We start from the raw sequence: 24,028 nt of genomic DNA, 5'->3' as shown, positions 1-24,028 counted from the left end.
CCATAATATAAATAATACTGAAATGGGATTTATGATTGTAGACTTCCTGTACTGTTTGGTAAACAAACTGATAAAGATGAGTATACGGTCAGTAGGTCACCAGTGGTGGGAGAATAACGCACTTTACATTTTTACAAATCTCAAAGTGCTACAGGGTTTAAAAACAATGGCATAAAAATAGCAAGGGCAAAAAAAACAACGACAACAACATAAGACCCTACTTGGGGTAAAAAAGTAGGGTCTAATTAAATTCAAGGCATAGAAAAACAAGACTTAAGGAAAAAAATAAGAAAATGCTTTGTTAAAAAGGTATGTTTTTAGTCCATTTTTAAAAGCGTCAGTACGGTGGGCTTTCAAGTGGTCGGGGAGGTTATTCCATAGACGTGGGGCAGTGAAGCAGAAGGTTCCGTCGCCCATGGCACGAAGCTTGGTCTTGGGGGGCGACACTCTGCAACATTGTGATGATGGTCTGAGGACCAAAACGTCCATTCTCTGTGTCACTTTATTTCACCATGTCACTTGTTACACTTTTGAAAGTAAAAGACTATATTTTTGCTTCCAACAAGCCTCAATATTTGTTTGTCAGTGTGGGAGCCTATCTTGTTGTTTATGTACTTTCATGCTGGCCTCTCGCACCTGTCTTCACACAAGTAAGCCTTGAGTTTAGAGCTCAAACCGGCACTATCTTTTCTACTTAGTTACTTTCAGAAAGGATTACCTCATACTCTAATGAGTAATGTTTCTGTTGTCTGAAAAGGAATTATACCACTGCTTCAGTGCTTTTACCACCAATGTTCACCATTTTTGTGAAACCAAACCATTTTGTCATAAACTCGAGACATTTTAGTTAATCAAAAAGGAAAAAGAAATACTAAATCATGAAGCACATGTGCTGCATATACATATGTAATATGGTATATGATACAGTATGTACTATAATCAATTTGAGAAACCTTTTAATGATATTGAGTTGCATTAAGATTAGCGTCACCAGCAACTGCATGAATGCTAAAACTGTGTTCATTTAACTACAAGAGGGAACAAAATGTAACACAATGGACCCATTTGGTTTGTACACTCAGAGTTAACACTGAGGATTTTTGCTGTTTCATGTTTCTGGTATCATAACTAATCATAAAAGATTCCCAGTTGGATCAGCTAGACCTCTTTGAACTATTATTTAATGATGTAAAACACTATATGACAGACAAACATCTAGAGATCTAGAGAACCACAAAATTAGACTTAAGAAGTGATTTGGAGAGTTGTCGACAATCTTATTTTATTTTTTTAAATAATCAAAATAAAAAAATCTTGTGAGACTCATGATATCTTTGGGGAAAACAGTGAAGTGTTGCTTTCAGTGTTTCTGAAGTCTTGGGTGGATGAATCACTTTCATGTCCTGTCACCAAAACAGGACACAGATGATGATACAGTGATTTCAGTTCTTTAACCACTTTCAACATGGCGTCCGTGTTTTGGTCATGTCAATAAAGGCGGAAATATTCCAAAAGTTTAAATTTTGTTTTGTACATTTTTGAGACATTTCCAAAAAATACATTTTCTTTTCAAACATTTTCTATCGAGAATAGCCTATAATCTATTTTTGGCTATTTTGAAAAAGGGTTTAAGTGGAAAAAATGTAGCCAAGGAATCACCGCACCCTACCTCAGCAGGTGAGATGCCTGCTGCCTAATGCATTATGTTCAGTCAGCTGTTTTCCATGGCTCAATGTCATCCTGGGTCTTAAGAATGGGAAGATTTTCTTTTTCAATAATACTTTTTCACACACCTTCACATGTTGCTCCCCGTCCCGTCACTGTCCCTCTATCTGTCTTCCTCCATCTGTCCATCTTAATCCCTCTCTTTCTGTCCTCAACATTCTTTGGCTGTTTGTGTGTGCACGTCCTTCGTCCTGTGAGCTATGTTTTTGTGTGGCATGTCCCTCGTCCTGTGAGCTATATGTTTTTGTGCGGTACTGTATGTCCCTCATGTCCCTCGTCCTGTGTGAGCTATACGTCTTTGTGCGGTATGTCCCTCATGTCCCTCGTCCTGTGTGAGCTATATGTTTTTGTGCAGTATGTCCGTCATGTCCCTCGTCCTGTGTGAGCTATATGTTTTTGTGCGGTATGTCCGTCATGTCCCTCGTCCTGTGTGAGCTATATGTCTTTGTGTGGTATGTCCCTCATGTCCCTCGTCCTGTGAGCTATATGTTTTTGTGTGGTATGTCCCTCATGTCCCTCGTCCTGTGAGCTATATGTTTTTGTGTGGTATGTCCCTCATGTCCCTCGTCCTGTGTGAGCTATATGTTTTTGTGCAGTATGTCCCTCATGTCCCTCGTCCTGTGAGCGTAGTGTCCTGGCGTCCATATGTTAAGAGACTAGGGGAGGAATGGATGGAGGGAGAGGCAGAGAGAAGGACAACCCTCCTCCTGAGGGAGCATCTGCTTCTCTTCCTCCTTCTCTCTTTCTCTCCATCTTCTCTCACTCTCTCTCTCTCTCCTTCCTCTCCTTTTCCTTACTTCTCTCTCTTTTTTTCACACCATTCTCTCTCTTTCTTGTTCTCGCTCCTCTCTCCTCCTCTCTTTCTCCTCTTTCTCTCTGTCTCTATCATTCTCTCTCCTTCTCTCTCTATCATTCTCTCTCTCTCTCTCTCTCCCCCCTCTCTCTCTCTCTCTCTCTGAACTAATAAACACGTCTGACCTATAAGACAGTTGGATACATTACAGACATGATTTAAAACTCAAAGTATGCAGGCAGACGACAAATCAGTTTAGGGATGTGGCTGAGCTCCAGCACCACAAACATTTGCAGATAATTAGGAATAACTATTTCTTTTGTGTTCTCTGACCTGACAAGAAACACCTTTTCAACTCTGATAGTGTCCCTGTTTATTCATAAATCAGTGTAAATTGCAATCCTCAGACATTTCACATTACACAGAGCTGTTTGGTTCAATGTCTGTGTTGTTTACGTCATGGATTTATAACATACAAATAATTGTAAATCACGACTCATTGACATGACTCATTCACATGACATTATGACATATAGGCATTCACATCTCCGTCCATTGTCATGCAGACGATATCTTCCAGTGAAGCACTACTACCCTACAAACATGTGCTGTTTAGTTAACTGTCCAGCACATATTTCAGAGTGAATGTCATATAATGTCCTTCAATAAACTCTCACAAAACTAAGATTCTCATAATTGGCTCAGACCACATCATTTCATAAATTCAGGCATCTCCTGGTACTTTATAATGTCAGGTCTGTTGCATTGACTTTGTGCCGTGACTATTGTAATGGTATTTTAACATGTCTTAAGGAGAAACAGTCAATAGGCTCCAAATTGTGCAGAACGCTGCTGCTAGACTTTTAACTAAAACCAGGAGAAGAGAACAAATTACTTCCCTACTCTGGTTGCCTGCCTGCCTTAGACCTGATTTTGCTGATAACTTTTAAGGCTCTTCATGGCCTGGTCCCCAAACACATTTTAGATGTATTAACCTTTTATGAGCCAGTGTGCAGCCTGTGGTCCTCAGGTAGGAACCTGCTGGTGGTTCCTGAGTCCAGTGTTTTTTCTCCCATGGATTCCTTGGATCATGACGCAACTTCCCATATAGGCCACGCCCATTTACGCCTAACAAGATTTTCCGCACAGTTTTCTTCTAAACACACTCTTTGCTATTACTCATACAGATTTTGCCCGAAACTCCCCCAAATCGGTATTATGTCTGTGCTCACGTGATCAAGAGGTATCTGTCAGCTTTTTCCAGATTCCATTCAGATTGCTTGGCTACGATTGGCATTCAAAGTTTGTGGGAGGTGCCCGTTTTGCACAAAATGTCACAAATCATGAACGCAGCATTCGATTACCATGAAACTTTGAACACACACTCCCAGTAGGCCAAGGAATAACCGCCACCCCAAAGTTTTCAAATCAGCCTCATGGTGGCGCTATAACAGCCCGCTTCACGTTTTGGCCTATAACTGTTGGCCTAGCATGATGTAACTACCCATATAGGCCCAACTATTTGTGCCAACTAGATTTTCCATCATTTAGCGTTTTCTTCAAAACACACTTTTTGCTACAACTCCTACAACTTTTCTCCAAAACTCACACAAATCGGTCAGTCAGATTTCTCATATACCATTCCAATTGCCAATTCCTATAAAAGCCTTCCAAAACTTGCAGGCTGTGGGTAGACAACCCAGCACTTTTCTAGTTACATTATCATGTCATTCTGTCACTGATGTAATTTGTATTATGTGTGTATAGATCAATACACACTTGGCTTTCAGTTTATAACAGAACTACAGTAATTGAAGTGGTGCATCAAAGCTGCTGATTTAAAACACTGTGGGGTCCCGACATTGAGAAGCACTGTTTGAAGTTGATTTATCACTGTATCGTGATTTTACAGCATGCAATTCTTTTGCACAATTCTTAAGAATTGATTGCCTAATAATTTCTGACCAATCTCTGCCTTGCACATTTTATGTGAATCAGCATTATGGTTCATGAAAAGAAGATTTTATGGGTCCTAGAGGAAAACTGTTTGGCATTTCCACATACATCTTTTATGCAAGTCTTACATTTCTACAACAACTGGGGAGGCAGGGCTGAGCCTCAGACATCGTAGAGCCTGTGCCATATTTTTTGTTGGCCATGTTACGCATAACCTGGGCTATCTGTTTGCCAAAATGGACAAAACTTTACCAATGTAAAGCGCCTAAACAAACACAATTGGCCCGTGTTCGGGGGAGGGAAGTTGGGCGGGGAGAGTGATATTTGTCACTGCACGTACTCCTATGGGCTGGGAGCGGCACGTGTCAGCAGGGAGTGTTGGGCAGGAGGAGTAGGACAGAGGCTCTACGTCCTCTGGCAGGTGAGTCAGTGGGATACAGCAGTGACAACACACACATCTGCGTGGGGAGGAATTCATTGGCAACGACTAGATTGGGGAGAAAAAGAAGAAATTACCAATGTATGGATGAGTTACTGCTGGACAAAAACACAAAATACGATCGCAGTGGAACCCTAATAACAGCTGAGCTGATAACAGCTTGTTCAATAGTGTGTAGACACTTAATGCTACTCTCAAATTCAAGACGGACAGTTTTATTGTTGTCCACAGTGTGCTTACACAACTTTATTGATTGACACTGCAGTCTCCAGTTATGCCAAGCAATGCAAGCGTATTAAACTATGCACTTGTGTCCATAAAATATCCCCAGTAACACGCTACAAGGAGCCTTTTTTTCCGAGAGCCATTCCAGAATATGACAAATATAAAATTTCAAATCTCTGAACGGTGCTTTGAAAAAGGCCATTAAATACATCAGCCTCTTGAAGGCTCAACAGTTGTTTAAAAGGAGCATAATAACTCAAGTGACATATAGCCTAATGTACTGTATGCCTTGATGGGTGTCATAAACTATGTTGTGAAATTATGTTTCCAACACCAATGGAGGGAGAGGAGAGAACTGAGGTCCAGTTCTTTAAGACGTCATTTTTGCTGTACGATATAAGTGCTCCTGAACTCTCGTTCCAGCAATAAACGTTTGTGTTTTCCAACACTTTTCATACGACAGCTATCGACACACATACATGTAAATATGGGTCCCACACATAAATTATACCGTATTTTTCTAAGAGTCTTTCATTTGACTCAGGTCCAATAACATGCTGCTGAGGGTGACATTGCCATGTGCCTCACTGGTGATTAACATAATCTAAAAAATAAAATAAAAAAACAGAACTAACTTGATAGTTTTAAGGCAAGATTGCATTGTTGCTTTGAGGAAACCACCCACTGAACTTCTCCAAGAAGCGTACATTAACTTATTACTCTCAGGAGTGTCTTGCATCTGAATTACTTGCGAGGTAGAATGTATTTTTACTTAAAAGTGAACTGAAAATAGATTTTTGTGTGTGCTTTCTCTTTTCTCCACCTCACCCCTCCCTGGCTTCCATTTCCTCTTCTGAGCACTCACCTATCTCTCACACACGCACGCACGCACGCACGCACGCACGCACGCACGCACGCACGCACGCACGCGCACACGCACACGCACACGCACACGCACACGCACACACACACACACACACACACACACACACACACACACACACACACACACATGCTGACTCAGACTATATGAAGGGTGGGGAGTCTTCCTTTCTGGCAGAGCACATGGCTGCAGGGATCAGGAGTGACTGGGCATGACGCCACGCGTGACGATAGTGACATTATACCTGTTTACTGCGCAATGCTGCATAGCAGCATGCTTTTAGTTCACCAGTTCTCAACATGGGGACCCCCGGGGGTCCTTGAGGGGATTCCAAGGGCCAGGGTCCCCAGCTAAATGATTGGTTAGCCTTTTTTAATGTCAAAGATCCCCAGTTTTATATGCATTAGACCGCAGACCCCCATTTGTTACAATGTTTTATCTCTGGGACCCGGATCTACATTGTAAATGAAGTGTTAATTTAACTCAGTGTACTGTGTCAGAGTCATAGATTTGGTCCCTTATCATTTAGCTGGGGGATACCCCTAGAGCCCTTCCAAGGACTCCTGGGGGTCCCTGGACCCTATGTTGAAAGCCAGTGGCATAGCATGTGTTGAACGAGTTCACTTGACACATAATAACCCTTGTCAGAGAGACTTATTCCGTGTCACACAGTTTCACAAGACTGTAGACTATAACACGGCATTTGCCACGATAATCAAAAATCCGATGATCAAAAATCAAGAACAGTAGATTGAAATAATTGATGCAGTCATTTTTCATTACAAGCAATCAGAGAGGATGTACAACATGCCTGCAGGGATTTCCACAATTAAAATAAATTGTGCCTGCTTCAAAGGGAAAAGAGCTTGTTTTGTCAAAGATACCAACGAGAGCTATAGGCCCAAACTTGCCTTCATAATCTCAAGTTTGTAGGGTCTGGTCCAAACCATCAGGCATTGGTCCCATTCCCACTCCGCACTGTTAAGAATTGCTGCAATTAAATCATCACAGATGAACAAAATGCCCACTTTCCCCTTCAAACTGTCTTTTGTTTGCCTCTCTCTCATTCGCACCCTCCCTCTCTCTCGCTCTCGGACTTGACAAATTCCCAAGTAATCTGGAAGGTTTTATGTTTACCTGGGGTATCGGTGGTGGTGTGTTGTTGGTGTCCCTCCAAAATGACTCACTCAAGTTGTTTTTGTTCGTTCCCGTCTGCATTTGTGTTTCTGTGAAGAAGAAGAATAGGGACTTTGAAGCTTTTTTATAATAAAAAAAATAACCTTTGAATTCAAATTATCTCACTCTCTGTCTCGTCTGTGTGTGTCCCCATACAAACCTCTTCTATGATGTCACTGCAGCTCCTGGGACGTTTACAAGGCTTTCCCATGAGGGCCACTTGGATGCGCATTTACAGCACAATGTGTTTACTTTGAGGAGACGCGTAAACAAAACAGAACATCACAGCGAGCTGGGGTTCACCAGGACGGTCAGTGAGGTCAGAACAGGAAAGAGTGAACAATGACAAAAACAATGCCGTTGGTTTGCCAACAGACTGTGGACCAGATCAGAGGAGGTTATGGAGTCAAACCAGAACATGTGATTTTAAATTCTTTCTCCGGAGAGCCTACGGACATGAAGGACTGAAGACGAGCCAGCTTTTATCAAAGCGCAGGATTCATAACTTTAGAAATGATAACTCACCGAGGAGACTCTTGTAAAACTTTTCATTCTGGTACTCCTAATTTCAACCTTTTAAGACAAGCTCATATGTCAGTGCATTAATGAGACAACCTCAGTTGAGTCGTAGATGATATCGTTGCTGTCGGGCAGAAACCTCGTATTTACATATTTCAACTTTTTATGTCCCCCCCCCCCCCGTAAATTAACGCTGTACTTTGTCATACAACATACAAAAGTAATGAAAATAGCCAATCTACGAGCTCACAATGCGTTGCAAAGTGACTCGCCGTAAGCTTGTAGATCAGCTTATAGATCTGAAATGTTTTAAATAATTACAAGTGTGTGTAATTATAAGTGTGGGTTTTATAGATTTTGAACCAATGAAAAGAGCTTGTAACTAAATAATAACTACATTGGATCCATATTGGAACATTTAAATAACAGCTTTGGACATACAACAGCGACGATGTGAAGAGAGAGTTGATCCACAGTGTGAGAAATGAGAAGAGATTTCTCACAGTAAATGGATGTATTTTAGTCACGACTCTACAAGATTTATGCTAATTAAAGACCAGAGGGGGTACGAGTTGAACCAAACAGCCATGTTACGTCCCTGTGCGGGGAAGGAGGGAGGCAACATGAAGCACTGCTGAGAGATTTGGGGCTCATATTTTTTACAATAATTATGTACACAACAGAAGAAAAATCGAATGAACCAAAACGGAGCCACGGTTAAAATCAATAATTAAATAAAACAAAACAAACTTGAGTCAAACATAATGGCAATAGAGCTTATCCTTTATGGTTTTCCTCCCGTTTCAATCTGTTACTTAGAGTTTATGCTTCTTCTCGTCTCCATGCACCCCTGCAATCTTCTATAATTGCTAAAAAGAAAAGGGAGGGAAATTTCTATTGTATACGTTACACTATAAAGGCACAATTGATGTTGCACACATTTTGTATTGGACCCAGAACTAATAATCTTATATAGGAGGTGTAAGTGAAACATGCAGATACAGCATGTCCATAAGACAAAGGATTTATGGGGACAAAACCATTATATTGTCTCTGACTCCTTAAATGTACGTCACTATGAGAGTACTTCCTCATGGGTCGTATTTAGCTAATGTGTACACACACACTCTCTCTCATACTGTACACGTACACACACACACACACTCTCTCTCTCATACTGTACACACACACACACACACACACACACACACACACACACACACACACACACACACACACACACACACACACACACACACACACACACACACACACACACACACACACACACACACACACACACACACACACACACACACACACAGCATTGTGCCACCATACAAATGCACACACAGCTGGTCACATAATATAGACGGTTGGAAACCCAAGCTATTGATTGTTACCTTGGGAAATGTCAGAGTTCAGGAGAATAGACCTGATTCCTTCCCACACACACCTGCTGCATTGTGTCACATGATCATTGTCACATCCTCTCTGGTCACCTTATCCCGGCCGTCTCTACTACACATGGTACAGCATGACATACCGTCTCTACTACACATGGTACAGCATGACATACTGTCTCTACCACATGGTACAGCATTGTCTCTATCACACATGGTATAAAGGACATACCGTCTTTGCCAGTACCACGTGGTATAAATGACGTACCGTCTCTACCACACACCTGTATAGGATGGCATATAGTCTCTTCCACGCATGGTATAACATGAAATACCTTCTCTACCGCACATGGTATAGAATATATGACACACTGTCTCTACCACACATAATATAGGATGACATACTGTCTCTGCCACACATGGTATAGAATAGATGACACTGTCTCTACCACACTTGGTATAACTGACATACTGTCTCTACCACACATTGGTAGGCTATGGGAAGAGTGTGTTAGGTCATTTTGTATGTTGCTGTTAATGATGCATTGAATTAGCATGTAACATTATAGTGATCGTAGGGCTCTAATAATGTGTTGTCTTCCCTGTGGATCTGTGATTTGAATATTTTTATTAGACAAAAATGTAAAACAGCACGAGTACAGTCAAACACTTTGTCTAAAATGATAACACCAAAAAAGTCCTTGCGGTCTTGTTTCCATTGGGGGTCCTAGGTATTCAATTCATCGACATATAAAAAAATCACACCCAGTGTGAAGTGAGCGGTGCTATTTATGAGTTATTAATTTCATCATGCATCTGGGTAGCCAATCACAGCACGTCCTGCGAAGTGACGTGCTTACATTTTTTACATTATTATTAATTTCATCATGCGTCTCGCTAGCCAATCACAGCACGTCTGCGATGTTTGAAGTTCATTTCATCATGTGTCTCGCTAGCCAATCACAGCACGTCCTGCAAAGTTTAGCCTATGGGCGTGTTTTCCACAGCATGGCGTCACAGCGAAAGACACATTTTCACGACGGAAAGAAAAACTTTCACCACGGATGGATCCTAAACCCTCTTATAGGAGCGGTTGCAGAAATAACACCAAACATTCAACATCATCACAAACATAAAACACACAGTACACAGTAGAACGAAAGGGGGGGGGGGGGGAGAATGGGGGTAAAGAAAGGAGGGGGTCGCCCGTCTATGGGAGAAGTGATAACTACCTCCCTCTTTGGCCTCCTGAAAGGTGAATTCTCAGGGCTGTTTGATGTGATGTGTATGACGTCTACCGATGATGTCAGTCTTGTCTAAATATGGAGGGAAGGCAGGGCGGTTCATCTTTGATTATTAATTCACAAGTATGTGAAAACTATTTGAGTATTTATTTCCGTGTCCTACTGGCAGTGTACACAAGAAATTCGATGCCAATCAGTCCTGTGGTTTGTAAGATTAGGTGCAGAGAGACAGACACACAGACAGACAGACACACACACACACACACACACACACACACACACACACACAGATAGACCCTCTTCTAGATAGTGGCCATGGCATAAAAAAAAACACGCACCTTTCCCGCATCAAAAGCTTAATTTATACGCATGACGTATATTATTTATATGTATCTTTTTCCCAGACAAACTTTGGAGCCGTGCCTCAAGCCAAAAACAACAACTTCGGTACAGTATGTGTGTGGCACGCTCATGTCTATGAAAATGCTTGGGTCTCTATTGTGTTCATTATTACAAAGAGCACAACATGTGGCCATATCATCATCCACCCTTCGATGCCGTAATATCACTTAATATCTCAGTGTCTCTCTCACTGTCTCTGTCTGTCTGTCTGTCTGTCCGTCCGTCTGTCTGTCTGTCTCTCCGTCTCTATGTGTCTGTCTGTCTCTCTCTCTCTCTCTCCCTCCTCTCTCTCTCTATATCTCCCTCTCTCCCTCTCTCCCAGCTTTTCCCAGCTAGAATACACAGGTAACCAGAGCGCCCGGTGGATCTGGGTGATATTCGACACCACAGAGGAGCGTTGACTCTTTTCTCCGAAGCCACGGGAAACAGTGGATTGCAATCTAGGCCTCTCACAGTCGGCACGCTATCCAGCGACGCAGGTCTGAAGCTCGGGTTACCACTTTAGCCTCTTCCCTTTGTGGATCCCTCCATTCAACAGAAAAGAGAGATAACTAGAGCTGTTTCAGGCCCTGAGGACGGATTAACGGCTTCTTGGCACCAAAGTGTCCCTCTGTAGTGCTGGTGGGAGAATCCACCACTGAGGAAGGACTTAAAAAACTGGAAAATGGCATGATTGTAATTAGCCTGCATGTTCAACCTGGCACCCCTAATTTTGTCTATATTATATCCGATTTTCTTTTTTTAAGCAAACAAAATAATTACAAAATAAATAATAAATCTCCAAAAGGGCACGTTGGCTTTAACCGCCACGTGACGCCACCGTACAATGAAGCATAAAACAGGGCTTAAGTTTTTAATGAAGAGGTAGAAATTGTGTATCTTTAAGCTTGAGTATAAATGTGCCTGTAAATCGTCTCTGTCAGTTTACGTTTACTTTTCAGGATTCAAATTCAGAAAGCATCAAAAGCAGCAGATCTACAAGCTCGAAGCTGTCGCTTCGCACCGCGTTTTGAGCTTGTGGATCTGCCATTTTTGATGCTTTTGTGTGACGCTGTAGTATGATCAATTAGGGCGTTAATTTACCAAAAAAACACAAAAAGTTACAATCTGGAGATGAGAGGTTTCTGCCCAACAGTGACGAAATACTGTGGACATGAAAAAACAACATATTCGTGTAAACTTTTCTCCTTACAGGTTGATGGAAGCTCACCTACAGTATGTGCTCCTCTGTGCGTGAAACCAAAGTTATAAAAGAAAGTTGAAGCTCTAATGTGTCGTGGATGAGACTAAGGCGTTGTCAGCTTGACTATTTTCGGCGCGTGACACCGTTGTACGATGTACCGAAGTACAAAGCAGGCTTAACACCAAAATAGTGAACACTGATGGGTGGCTCGAGTGAGGAGTGAACTTACATGTGTGCGTGCGTGCGTTACACCAGCTAGCCATGGCCTTGGGAAACGTGAAAGTGATCCACTCTCTCCGAACATACATTTTTGACATAATTGAACGCACCAGAAACATGGCTGAACAAGCTGCTGATGGCAGGAGCGTGTCATCTGTCCCAAGTGGAATTACAATGTTTGGCAAAAATAAATAGGGGGTATCCACTTTCCACAAGACCTCTCATTACTAATTACCAAGGACTTTTTTTAGTAGAGTGTGGCTTTGATGCATATCAGCATACTGTACGCTAGGCTAGCCAAGGCTATGGCACAGCTTGATTTTTATGCCGCACGCAAAAATACAGAAAATACTGTAGGCATTAAAAAAGCAAGTAGATTAAGGGAAGACTTGACGGTCCAAAACGCCCGCGGGTGTTTATCACACAGCTATGAGCTTCTCTGTTGTCTAATTTCCAAAGGCTTTTTAGTTTAAATACGATTTTCTTCCAGGGAAAATAACTCTCCCAATCAATCGTTTCCCCCGGAGAGAAAGATAAACAATCTTCACACCACGGATCATTAGACAAATGGGCCCACGCCTGTGAATGTCTGTGCCCAGTGAGCCAGCTAACCGTTTTTGATCAACGTAACGACTACTGGAAATTGCTGTAGCATAATATTGTGCTCCGTGAGTGGAAAGTGGCGATCATTAACATAACAACTGGAGGCAACCATCACATTCTACATGAGGACTATCGTATCAGGCGAAGTTTACATTCGTCAACAGAACAAGTCATTTTCTTCTGATTAGAACATTCTTAAATCAAAGTCATTAGAACGCGTCTCGTTACGGTGGTACAGTATCGCTGCAATACGCTAATCACTGCGCTTGATTGTAAATACCCTCATCAGTATATGGAATAAGGCTTGCGGCAAAAGATATATTATGCTTAATTTATAATCCGTTGTGCGCCGATGTCGCGTGCTGAACATGGCAGTTCTACACACAATAGATCTGCAGATCTAAAAGCTCACAATGAATCGCGATGCGACCCGTTGTAAGGTTGCAGATCGGCTATTTTTGGCACCCAACACCGATCTATGACGAAGTATAAATCAGGCTTCATGCTCAACTTTATGCTAGTGAGGTTTATCAGAGTGAAGGTCAGGCACTGTAACACCTGTTCAACCAGCCACTATTAGCATAGCATTGGGTGGAAACCTTGTATGTCAAAATCAGTTTTATTTTAAAAACAGTAGTGAAAGTAGCGAGAATAGCCAATCGCGATGCGATGCGTAGTGAGCTTGTAGATCTGCTATTTTCACTACTTTTATGTGACACTCTTGTATGATGAAGTAGGGCATTCATTTACAACAAAACATAAAACGTTTAAATATGTAGATACAATGTTTCTGCCTGACAGCAACGAAATGGAATATATCAAAACATCTGGCTACAACTCTGCCTGGCAGGCAGATGTTTGGGTCTGTGTACGGTGTGTGTGTGTGTGTGTGTGTGTGTGAGCGGTGTGTGTGTGTGTGTGTGTGTGTGTGTGTGTGTGTGTGTGTGTGTGTGTGTGTGTGTGTGTGTGTGTGCGTGCGTGTGCGTGAGAGAGGGTAAGTTGGGTGAAAGAGTAGTGATCAAGAGCAGTGGCACCAGCAGCATGACAATATACTGTAGAGATCTACACACACCAGTGTTAATTTTGACAGCAAATTCTGATGTCCTATATTGTTTAGTCTTAGTCTAGTCGACTAAATATCAAAATCACACGCACGCACGCACGCACGCACGCACACACGCACACACGCACACACGCACACACGAGAGAGAGAGACATGCACTTTAATATAGAATGGCAATATGGAATATATATGGAAATATAGCACAGTAATGAAACCGCCAATGAGTCATGTTGCTGCCATTATTTACCCATAACATAAGTCACAGTGCTGGATGGGAGGTGGCAGAATAATATTACTACACCCGTCATTACAATGCTACACAATATTAACTACTGCACTAGTAATTACAATGCTATTACACAACAATCTAAAATCACTGAAATGATATGACAGACAGTATCTTAATGACCTCAGTAGCTTGCCCCATAGACAGAGACGTTCTAGATTAATCATGTGAACAAGGCAGGGAATTGTAGACTGTTTTTCAGTTATGAATGAGATATCTAAAGAGTGATGATCACTGACACTGATGGTCATTGATCAATGCCAATACCCTGAGAAGTTTTATGACAGATACACAGTCAAATCGCTGTGTTCATTTAACTACTTAAAGGTTTAATGACATTCACTTTTACACCACATTCAAAGTCTTTGTCCTGGTCCTTCAAAAGTGTACAAAAAGTTTTAAGTGAAAATTCCATTCCAGTGATCAATGGCAGGTGTTTTTCTCTCACATTTCTAAAGCCTTTTCAACTGCAATGAAAAAAGAAATCTTTGCCTGCGGGTGTCGCTGGTGAGGGATTTTGCCTGTCAATCATCGCCTCTGCTCCGCCCCCCCCAAAGGAAAGGATAGGGGAGGGGAGGGGCGAGGAGGAGAGTGGGCGGGATTATTCGACAGTGACCTCACTGTCGAAGGGCCAAGCTCAGATTACTTTTCAGCCTAATTATTCAGAAAACCCCAGACCACAGAAAATCCACTGAATGTTTTAAGTTCAGGTTTTTTGGGTGTAATTGAGGTCATAAAACCCCAAATAAAACATTGAAAATAAAAAAAGTGAAAATGAATGTCATGATACCTTTAAACCCTCTATACATTGACGAGAGTCCACCAGGGCTCTACACTATCTAGTATTTCCATCTATACCAAATCTCTTGGCCGCAAATAGCCGATCTACCAGCTCTGCGCACTTGTATATCGACTGTTTTCGCCGAATGTTTCCCCTCAAGAATCGGGATGCTATAGGGTTGAAGCAGTTAACTCAGAAGAGTGTACAAATGGAACCACCTCAGTTAAATGAACACTGTGATTTGACTGTGCATGTGTACAGCTGTACATGCAGCTGTGCTGTGAGCTCCTCTCCTTAAACAGGGCACCAACCATCAGGACGTTCTACAGTGGAACTGTGGAGTTTACTGCAACCTTGTGGCTCTCTTGAGGAAAAGGAACACAGTCTGGATCAAGCTCCCAAAAGTGTTTTTTTTTATTACCACCTAAGTGACGTTTCAAGCCTGGTACAGTAGCTCTTCCTCAGACAAAGAGCTACCAGGCTAATACAAAAAGAAACACTTTTGGAGCTTGATCCAGTGTGTGGACTCCTTTTTAGTGCTCGCTTCTGCCCAGCACCCGGCAGTTTACGTCTGGACGTGCATGCTTTATTTAATTATTTTTGTTTCTCTTGGGGGAAAAGACCTCACAGACCTTGTACACTAGTGTAGAGTTGATCAAGTTGTAACTCTGAGAATGTATACAAACCAACTGAAACACTGTGTGTACCCACAGATGGGAAAATGAAGACGAGAATAGAGAAGGGGAGATAGAAGGAGGCTGAGGAAATAGACACAGACAGACAGACAGACAGACAGCAGAGCGCGTATACAACACGCCAGAGGGCCTCAAAGAAAATGAAGCTGCTGGTTGTTTTTTGACGTGTCACCTTATCCACCGTGTGTCATTGTAGCTGATCTTTTCTCTCTGGGGCGTCACACACGTAACACCTGTTGCTCGCTGGTCATGAAATGGCAACCTCGCGGGCTCGATCATGTTGACACACAAACAACCTGCGACAAAAACAGAGCAGCTCCTGCTCTATAGGCAAGATCAAGATCGCCCCCCCTCCCCCCACCTACGGACGGACAACACCCCCAACAGCTGTGGAGTGGAGAGCAAGAGGATGACGTCCTCGGGGGATAATTACACTGTAAGGTCTGAACGGGTTAAACGAAGAGATGTAACTCTGGGAATAATAGAGAGAGAGAGACAGAGAGAGAGACAGACAGACAGAGAAAGACTGAGACTGAGAGACAGACAAAAAGAGAGACAGAAAGACAGAGAGAGAGAGAGACAGAGAGGGAGACAGAGAGTAACATGACACCAACCACCATCCCTCTCATTGAGAGCATCAGCAGCACCACATATGTTCTATATATAGCTTGTGGGCTGCTTTCAGTTTCAGTTTCCACCTTTCATTGTATTTGTCTGTCTGTCTGTCTGTCTGTCTGTCCTTCTTCCTTCCTCAAGAGTTCCCACGTTCCCACACGGCCTTCAGCACACGACCGCACCACCGTTCCAGTGTACAACCGGAACGGTACACCCATGGACACACATGTATGCATAATGTACTGTAGAGTACAGTCGTATACATGCAGTGGTGGGAAAAGTTCCCTAAGTACTTTTTACTTAAGTAAAAGTATCAATACTGCAATGTAGAAGTACTCTGTCACAAGTAAAAGTCTGGAATTCAAAATTTACTTAAGTAAAAGTACAAAAGTATTGGTATAAAAATGTACTTAAAGTACCAAAAGTAGTAAGTACTCATTATGCAGAAGGTCCCATTTCAAATGTATAAAATGTAAAAAAATATCTTTTGAAAATAGCAGATCTACAAGCTCTGCGACGCATTGTGAGCTTGTAGATCGGCTATTTTCAAATGGCTGAAATGTATATAGGGCTAATGTATGTTTTGTAATAATAATCTAAATCTAAAAGTAACTAGTAAATAAAGTTTTAGTGGAGTAAAAGTACAATATTTGGATCCGAGAAGTAGTGGAGTAGAAGTGAAAGTATTGGAAATGGGAAATAGTCAAGTCAAATACAAATACCTAAACATTTTACTTAAGTACAGTACTTAAGTAAATGTACTTAGTTACTTTCCACCACTGTATACATGACATACAGTACATATTGTGCATGCATACACATTGTATTATGTACGTACAAATGTACTACATAAATACATACATAAATACTGTACATACTACATACATACATGATGGAGGTTCCATGTAGTTTAGAGAACAAGCTTTTTAAGTCTCTGGGCCAGGGATTAAGAAAAGTTAAAAGTCTTTGAGGTACAGTACGGTCATAATTATAAAGCTTGAGTTTTGTCATTGCCAGCCCACAGACTTCAGGCAGTGTTACAGTTACACTTTATGGAAATGTTAATGGAACGTCACCAACAGGAGGTTCACAGTTCAGCTTTCTTTTTCCTGTGGGAAAGTACTGTATGAAGAAATAATGGTGCTACATGAAATGATTACAGAATAACAGAAGAGTACTTGTACCGAATTGATATACTGGGGTCAAATGCTGTGTTATTAATATCAGTGTTAGCTGTGTTGTTATGTGTTTGCATCAGTCTATTCCTTCAAGTGCACTGACCTGAAAAGAATGTAGTTCCTCCAGAGAGGAGAATAAGCTACAACATGACACTAGTAAAATAAAATTGTAATAATATTATTACTAACAAGTTTAGAATTCAATTTCTCACACCCACAAAGGATTAATTTCTGGAATGCCCAAACAATTTCCACTTAATGGGACCGTATCATAGGAGCTAAACCCTCAACAATATGTGTTAGTCCTTAGCAACAACTCTAACTAACTATGATATGTTCAGGACTTTTGCGCTGTAATTCAAATTCCGTAGAAACTAGGGGTTAGAATCGGCCATAGTACCTCCGGCTTGGCCGGGCGCTCCCCAAAAAAACAACTGGCCGTGTTCGAGGTTGGGAAGCCTCTCTGTTCCTGCATTAGTGACTCCTACACGTTTCTCAGGCTGCCTGTTCAGCAGGGAGAGGAACTGGTAGGGATAGTGTGTTCCTCCACGCGTGTTACAACATCCTGAAACTCCTCACGTCAGGTGAAAAGAAACATCTGACCACTTCGTGTGTATCGGAGGAGATACACTCCCACACGACCAAACTGTAGGTTAACAGTGACACATGTACTAGTCTGGGCCCCGGGGACAAATTGTGAATTGGCATAATGACTAAATTGGAGGGGAAAAGGGAAAAGAAAATAAACATTCAAATTAGCCGCTACCTTTCTGAACTAACTATGGTATTTTGTTAGTCATTTTCTGCTAGTACAATATGTGCTGCCAAATGTACAATAAAGTTGTGTTTTTGTTTAGTTTTTTAATCTGACACTATAGAGCAGACGTGCAGGCGGTTCCTAGTTCCTTGCGGTTCCTGCCGTGGGTGGCTGACAGGCTGCTTGACTGACATCCATTCCCTTCAGACTCACAAGGAATGACAAAAACTTAGAAAAACAAAGGAGCAGCAAAACTCCAAATCGACTCGCGCAATAAAACCCTAATTAGCTACTGGCAATAATGATAATAAAAATATAGTCTAGACATGCTCTATTGAATAAAAAGAGGGGGTTTTATGACAGTATAATTCTCTGTAAAAAAATTTAAAAAAAGAAGAAATGGAGAGAGAAAAAAAGAAGAGGCCCCAAAACATTGTCTGCTATGCCAACAACAGCTTATACTATCCTGTTTTATAAATAATAAAGCGGTTTGCAGTTTTCTTGTTTGCTGATGTGAGGGGAAAGTATGGTGTTGTGTGTGACACTGCCATGCTGGAAACAGCTCAGCATTTTAAGAGCTTGGCTACTGTTGTTTTATGGTCATTGAAGTGGCTGTTAATTTAACCAAACCATAATGAAGAGCTGTGACAATGGTGTCAAGGATCATGGTGCACTCTTTGACAGTGTGTGTTTGTTTTATGCATGTGATGCGTCTGTGTGCTTGCATGTGTTTTGTATGTATGCTATTGTGAGGCTACCTAAATGCCCCCATTCCACACAAGATTATAAATGACACAAACATTATATTACACAAAAATCATCACTGCATATGGCCCAATAGTGGCTGCAGACCTAACTTTCCCTCCCTCATGTGTGTGTATGGCTGCGTGCATACGTGCATGAGAGTAGAAAGAGACAGGTAGAAAGAGACAGACAGAAAGAGACAGACAGACAGACAGACAGACAGACAGACAGACAGACAGACAGACAGACAGACAGACAGACAGACAGACAGACAGGCAGTCGACCTTTATTGATCCTGCGAGGGAAACTCGGTTGTCATAGCAGCGGCGCAGTAGCAAACACCAGAATCTAAAAGAGATCTAAACAGAAATATACAAACGGACCGTACGTGACTACTGCTGTGCCCTGGCTGGCAATACCTGTTGCTCCTGAAATTCAACAAACTGCGAGTTTCATTTACATTCCTCTCTGCAGCGTTTTGCAACTGTCACAAAAGTGACAGTGTGAAACCGACAAAAGTGTGCGGAGCGAGTTCAAAGTGACGCGCGGGAGCAGGGCTGTCAGGGACAGAAATGCTGTGTTATTTACAATAACGCCCTAAGCTTTGTAAGCCTCCATACAGTATATCCACTGGGTAAACAAGATATATGAACAGAGAATTGGCTCCGAGTTCATTTGTGGACTGTTTGGGGGGAAGGCCTGTACTTCGTCATACAAAGGGCCGTGCACCAAAAATAGCCGATCTACAAGCCCACAACGTGTCGCAACGCGTCGCGTTGTGAGCTTGTAGATCGGCTATTTTTGCCTCGCGACAACAACATCAACGAAAATTGGGCTTAATAAGCAGTCCATGTCTGTCTGATGAGATAGGGTGGATGCATTTTAGGTCATCATGATAAATAGAATTACAGCACGGCGCTAGTCTTTCATGTGGCCTTTTAGTTCCATTTGTTGGAGGCAGGGGAGAATGCCTTGATGTTTCTTAAATGGCTTTATGAGGCAATATTTTAACGTATAAAACATGATCTTTCTACCACAAGGCTCGGATGGATATTTTCAGTTTTTTTGCTTTTGCTGGTGCTTTTTTTTCCAGACACGGTTTGGACCGCTGTCATTTGAATAACTTGCATGGTGATTTTTTTATGTGATTTGTTTGGGACTCCTCTCCTCACCACCTGACCTATTAAAATTAATGGATAATGTAGTCTTTCATTGAGATTGCAAATTCCAAATTCAGGACTGCTTTCTAAGCCGTTGGTTGTCTTTATAATACTTCAGTGTACTTAACTTATTTGATGTGCTTTGTTACTCTGCAAACATCAACAAAAGATAATTCAACTACATATCTAATACTGTCAAATCATGGTTTCCCAGGGATAGAAACACACGCACACGCACACACACACACACACACACACACACACACGGTATATACACACCTTATACACACCTTATACACACTTATGCAGCACACCCACACACACTGACGTATGTGTGAATGCCAGCAGAGCAACTCTTCTTTTCCATGATGTCATCAAAGGGATACCTGTGCTACAGCTCTGATGTCACAGCTTTGTTTTAACTATCACAATGAAGACGTTATACGTCACAGGGGGGAGTGGTGCTTTTTACCCCTTTTTTCTCCCCAATTTTGTTGTTATGCGAATGAATTCCTCCCCACACACATGTGTGTGTTGTATCCTACTGACTCACCTGCCAGTGAGGAGCCCCCACCAGGAGGACGTAGAGCAATAGCGTCCTACTCCTCCCGCCGCAACACTCCCTGCTGACAGGTGCCGCCCCAGCCCATAGGAGCACATGCAGTGACATGCAGTATATCAACCTCCCCACCCCGGCTTCCCTCCCCCGAACACGGGGCAATTGTGTGTTCGATTCGAACCCACAACCTCCCGGCACTTTATATACCACTGCGCCACCCGAGCTCTGTCTGTACTTTAAGTGTTACATTATACTGGATGTGCCACCGACCTCACATCACGGCCGTCATTGTATTTCCTAACAGCTTTGTTCGGTGTTCACCCCCCCCCCCCCCCCCTCCGGGCAGGCCTCGTCCTCCCTAACCCAGCTCCCCAGCGGCTGCCTTGCGTCCCCTTAATCAAAGCCGAGTTAAGATTTAGAGAGGAGGTAAACACTCTGGTTTTATGATTGGGGCCCCTTCTTACGGTGCGGCCTGTGTAATTGAAAAGCCCTCTGTGACTATTTTAAGACGCTAGTGGGAACAGAGTCCCAGTGCGTGTGCTGCTATGGCTGGGAATAGGGAATGGGCCTCTGTCGTTCTCTGTGCTGTTCACAGATTGCTATATGTGATATATAAGCCTGATTTACACTTTGTTGTACGACGGCGTAGCGTAGCAGCACGCCAAAAATAGCAGATATACAAGCTCAGATATTGTCACATGTACAAAACTGTTCCTTTTTTATCATTATTTAAAAAAAACTAGATTTTGAATCATAATAAGCTCACAAGCTTGTAGATCGGCTGTTTCACTACGATATGAGGTTTCTGCCCGACGGCAATGAAGATATACAGCTTGTATATATCTGCTATTCTTGGCTTGGGACGCCCGGCGCCGTTATGGCCTATAAATTAAGCAATACTCTCTTTGGGGTGTTTTTTCCCCCACTATTCTTTAATTACGGTACAGTAAATTATTGTAAATATCTGCTGTCACAGCAAGACAGTGTTCTTCCAGTTGTTGGTTGTTTGATGAAAAGAGATAAGACCATTTCACAGGGAATTGAGACGAGCATGCAGTTCTGGAGAGTTTTCTAACAGCTTTCACTCAGACATCTGTTCTTCACACCGCTCTGTGTTCTGCTCCTTAAACCGCCATGCAACCCACAAACCTAAATGAGCAATTGTTTCACTGTGACTAAAATGTTTAAACAAACAGAAAATATCAGCAGTCAGCGTCTTTTGCCTCTGCCCCCGAGTGTAAAGTAATGGAGCTCTTATTTTGGACTGTGCGCGCGTGTGTATGTGTGTGTGTGTGTGTGTGTGTGTGTGTGTGTGTGTGTGTGTGTGTGTGTGTGTGTGTGTGTGTGTGTGTGTGTGTGTGTGTGTGTGTGTGTGTGTGTGTGTGTGTGTGTGTGTGTGTTACATTATTATGCTGTATATCTATCAGTGGTGGGAAAAGTACTTCAATGTTTTACTTAAGTAAAAGTATCAATACTGCAATGTAGAAGTACTCAGTTACAAGTAAAAGTCCGGAATTCAAAATTTACTTGAGTAAAAGGGCAAAGTATTGGTATCCAAATGTACTTAAAGTACCAAAAGTAAAAGTACAAAAATGTTTGAAAATAGCAGATCGACGCGTTGTGAGCTTGGGCTAAAGTGTTTAATGTATGTTTTATAAGATAATTTATATCTGCAAAGTAACAAATAATTGTAGCGGATAAAGGTACAATTTGCCTCTGAGATGTAGTGGAGTAGAAGTAAAAGTATAGACAATTGGAAATACTTCTGTAAAGTAAAAGTACCTCAAAATTGTACTTAAGTACAGTACTTGAGAAAATGTACTTAATTACTTTACACCACTGATATCTATGTTTTAAAACTACTAGTGTAGCAATAAAAAAGTATTGTATGCAGCTTTAGGAAGGGATTTAGTGTCCCATATTGTATACTTTAATGTACTATGTATGCTCATGTTCCCAGCATTCATTGTCCATCACTGCTTTGAGAACCAGATGGACCAGTTAGTCTCAGCCGATTATAAGCCACTGTACATCTTGTGCTATTGATACTACACTGCACACACGGTTGATGTTAGTATCTATTTCAGTACAGTGTGTATCCATGTGTCAACACACAATATTATATGCAGGAGATTCAAGTTAAACTCGGGTAGTGTACTATCAGATTGTCAAAGGGCTCAATAACTCCAGTATATGACACCCACTGATGTCATGCTTAAGCACTTAACCATTTCATACCTAATAATAATTCATAATTCAATTGAAACTAAATGAAGATGTATTCAAAATAAAAAGATGAGGATTTTTTTATTTCATGTTGACTTTCATCGTCTTCTACACTAAGAAGAGATCCAGCACCGGGTTGAACTAACATTGGTTCTTAAACTTTATGATTATTTAAAGTCAGTAGCCTACATATTATTGATATATTCCCAGATAGGACAGTCACAAGGTGCTTTGCAGTTTCAAAAACATAAAAGTATCATAAAACAGTCAACAGAAAAATGTGTAAAAGAACAAATCGAACATCCGATAAAAGACAGTGGGAAAAACCACAGAACTACAAGTCACAAAATAATTACGGATAATTACGTCTTTAGCAGCTTTTAAAAACGTTCCGAACATAGGGGCTGTATAGATGCAAAGGCTCGGTCACCTTTGCTTTGAGCTAGTGTTGATTTTGACAGCAAATTTTGATTTAGTTTTAGTCAATAGTCTTTTGAATAAAATTCCATTTAGTTTTAGTCATATTTTAGTCGTCTGAAATGCTTTAGTTTTTGTCTAGTTTTAGTCGACTAAATATCATAAGATTATAGTCGACTAAATCTACAGTTGATTTAGTCGACTAAAATGTATTTTGGCGGTGCCTTGAGGGCGTCGTAATGGCTGATTTTACACTTGGTTGCATGCTGAAAATAGCCGATCTACAAGCTCACAACACGTCGTGCTGCGACGTGTTGTGACGTGTTGTGAGCTTGTAGATCTGCTATCTTCAGAGCACAACACCCACGCGCAACCAAACATAAAACGACTTGTCTTTTAGTTCTACTGGATCTCTTCTCCACTAGTCCCTCCCTAACATTTTAGTCTAGTTTTTATTTGTTGACGAAATTGTCAATATATTTAGTCATAGTTTTAGTCATCGTAGCTTAGTATTTATTTAGTTTTCGTCAGTGAAAAAAGGTAGTCGACGAACATTTTTTGTCATAGTTTTAGTCGACGAAATCAACACTGCTTTGAGCCTCCTGTACGGGACAGCCAAGCAAACCCTGGTCTGAAGATCTCAGTGACAGTGACCTGCTGGCCACATATGAGTGGAGCGCAACACATACAGTGAATATGCATGCGGGTGCTCTGTACGTGATTACAAGAAACTTGAACTGGTGGGAGGCCATGCTGAACGTGATGTGACTCTGGCAG

At 41.7% G+C, this 24,028-nt stretch overlaps 2 protein-coding genes across 2 annotated transcripts in view; both read right to left on the bottom strand.

The window, feature by feature from the left end:
• The window catches only part of add1 (adducin 1 (alpha)), a 232,615-nt gene that overhangs the window by 88,539 nt on the left and 120,048 nt on the right, over positions 1-24,028 (bottom strand). The window lies entirely within an intron of this gene.
• Positions 1-24,028, bottom strand: part of klf4 (Kruppel like factor 4) — a 109,860-nt gene that overhangs the window by 61,009 nt on the left and 24,823 nt on the right. Inside the window, exon 3 of the mRNA XM_080420091.1 lies at positions 7,159-7,247. The gene's annotated coding sequence lies outside the window, so the exon portion shown is untranslated. The remainder of the gene's footprint in view (positions 1-7,158; positions 7,248-24,028) is intronic.

The sequence above is a fragment of the Gymnoscopelus braueri genome (assembly GCF_963280865.1).
Source record: "Gymnoscopelus braueri genome assembly, chromosome: 22".
In the NCBI taxonomy this organism is placed as follows: domain Eukaryota; kingdom Metazoa; phylum Chordata; class Actinopteri; order Myctophiformes; family Myctophidae; genus Gymnoscopelus; species Gymnoscopelus braueri.
The sequence above is the reverse complement of the archived record's forward strand: the minus strand, read 5'-3'. Positions and strand labels throughout refer to the sequence as shown.